This window comes from Microtus ochrogaster, unplaced genomic scaffold (assembly GCF_000317375.1).
Source record: "Microtus ochrogaster isolate Prairie Vole_2 unplaced genomic scaffold, MicOch1.0 UNK2, whole genome shotgun sequence".
Classification (NCBI taxonomy): Eukaryota; Metazoa; Chordata; class Mammalia; order Rodentia; family Cricetidae; genus Microtus; species Microtus ochrogaster.
The window spans coordinates 21,057,518-21,060,572 of record NW_004949100.1 but is presented as its reverse complement, the minus strand read 5'-3'; positions in this window follow the sequence as shown (position 1 = coordinate 21,060,572).

Below are 3,055 nucleotides of genomic sequence, written 5' to 3'. Positions count from 1 at the left end.
ACACACACATATCCACACCCACAAACACACAGACACACACACAAACACAATACATACATAAACACAGACACACACACAAACACACACTCACACACGCATATACACACCCACAAACACACACATACATACATGCAAACAATACATACATATACACAGACACACACGCAAACACACACACATATACATACACACAGACACACACTCACACACACATATACACACCCACAAACACACACACATACATGCAAACAATACATACATATACAGACACACACGCAAACACACACACTCATACAAACACACATACACACATATACATACATACACACATGTGCATACACACACACAGACAAAATGCCTGCTTGTTATCCATGCTTCTTTTTCAGTGCCAGGGATGGAACTGAGGGCCTTGACCATGCTCAGCCGGGACTCTACCACTGCCTGCACCTGCACCCCGGTTATTCATGGTTTTTTATTCTTCTCTCATACACTACATCCCAATTGTAGTTTCCTCTCCCTCTGCTGCTCTCGGTTCCCCTCCATACATGTCCCCTCTCCCCTCGATCCACTCCTCTTCCACTTCCAATTCAGAAAAGAGCAGGCCTTCCAGGGATATCAACCGCACATGGCATAACAAGATACAATACGACTAGGCACAAATCCTCACATCAAGGCTGTTATCTTTATGAGAGCCCAGCACAGGAGCTGGACCTGGTGGTGCACACTATTAACCCCAGTGCTGGGAAGGAGGAGCTAAGCTGCTCCCTGGGGTTGCTCACTAATTCAATTAAAATAAACAAAAAGGAAGAATAACATTGATGACATAGAGATATTAAGATGAGCTCAAAAGGTGATTTTCTAAACCACCATTTTTTTTCCCATAGCAAATAGGTTTTTCCTTAGGTTATTGGTAAATAAAGCCAGCTTCTTACCTTGGCTCTAAGCAGCCAAGTCTACGATGAGACTTGCCCATCACGTCTGGTTCACTAGGAATTTAATTACACCCTACATCTTCCCTGCTCAGATCTATCACATTTATGTCCACTTATTGCCAGATATATTTAAAGTGACAGCTAATGATCAAATGCAGACATTTAAATGCTTTTCAGATTTGTTTTACTTGTATGAGTGTTTTGCTTGCATGTGTGCCTGTGCACACGCATGCATGGTGCCTGCAGAGGTCAGAAGAGCGTGTTAGAGACCCTAGACCTGGAATTGCAGCCTCCATGTGAGCGCTGGGAACACAACTTCTGCAAGAGCAACCTTTACCTGCGGAGCCCATCTCTCCAGCCCCTAAATGCAGGTGTTTTTTAAAAACAGTTTCTCAGAAAAATCAGATTTTTTTGCATCATGGCCCTGACCTAGGAGCAGAACTTGCTGGGGAATGTTCTGCTATTTCACAGATGTGATTGGTTGTTTAGCTTTCTCATTAAGCTGTCCGTTCTCACCGAGACTCCTAGCCCAGGCTACTCTCAAACTCACTGCGTAGCACAGGATGACCCCACACTTCTAATTTGCCTGCCTCTGGTTTTCAACATCTGGTTTTGCTCTCAGTTCTTAGAGCAGAAGCAACCGCAGGGGAATGAGAGGGCCTTGGTAATCACTTTACAGGAAACAGAACTCAGCAGGTGAAGCTCAGAGGTAACAGGATGCTGGAGCATTAGGAGACGCCAGCCCTAGCACCCCAGTGTACCCCAGAACTCCCAGGGGAGGAAACGGGTAGTTCCCAGGCTGACATATGTCTAGCCAGATGTTTCCAGAAAGCCCCTTCCCTCCCATCTCCACCAAGCAGACTAGTCACTTTGGCCCAATCTGTGATCATCCCAGAGGCACTGGTGCAGGGGGAGCCCCCACTCTGTTCCCTTTCATCAGCCTGCTCCCCTGTACCCATCCTCTGAATCTGCCTTTCCCACACCCAGAGAAAAGAAGGGAGAGGAGGAACTCCGGATGGACGAAGGCCCAGGCGGAAGGGCATGTTCTCAGTTCAGTAGAATCCCTGCCCTGCCTAGAGCTTCAGGCCAGTCTCTATGGCTTGGAACACAGCCGCTGAAATGATGGCCTCTAACTCCCTCCCGTGGGCCACAGTGGCAAAAACGATTAAAACTTAAACATCTTCCTAATGGTACTGATTTTTAAACCAAGAACTGAGGTGAAAATCCTGCCCATAAAAATCCCCACAATTTGATTCATGGTGATTAGGGTTTCAGAAAACTCAGATTCTCCTCATACTTGAGATGTAGCCCAGGCTGGCCTTCAACTTCTGATCCTCCTGAGTGTTGGGGTTGTGGGGATGTGCCACCATGCCCAGCCAGACTTGAGTCCCATACACCACAAACGTCAGAGCAAACACTTTTCATGGCTGGCCTGGGGCAGCCGATCTGCCTGGCCGCCGCTTCCACAGGAGGTGTTTTCCGCACTTCAGCCTCCAAACTGAACTGGTCACGCGGCATCACTGTTGTGGTTGCAAGTCTCCACCGAACTTGTCTTTCTAGAGTTGGATCAAAACTGCCAGGCAGGGCTGGAGAGATGGCTCAGCAGTTAGGAGTGCTTGCTGCTCTTCCGGAGGACCCGGGTTCAATTCCCAGCACACATTTGGGGTGGCTCACAGCTGCCTGTAACACCAGCTCCTGGGGGATCTGACACCCTCTTCTAGTCTCCGGGGCACTCACACACACACAAGGCATACACTTCCGCATGGCATGTGCTCACACACACACACACACACACACACACACACACACACACACACACACACACACAGAAGGAAATCTCTAAAAGACAATGTCAATCTAGGGCTGGGAATGTAGTTCAACTGGTAGAGTGCTTACCTAGCCCAAAGTCGTGGGTTCGATCCTCAGCCCCACGGTGTAGTGGCGCATGCCTGTAACTCCAGCACTTGGAAGTGGAAGCAGAGGATCAGAAGTTCAAAGTCAGGGAATATTCTCAGCTGAAGCACAAATCAGCTTACTTAAAATTAGCTCATGGCCAATAAATTCAGCAGAAGCATAAATACCCTGGTACTTCACAGAAGGGAGAGCCGGGAGGAAGGAGGCAA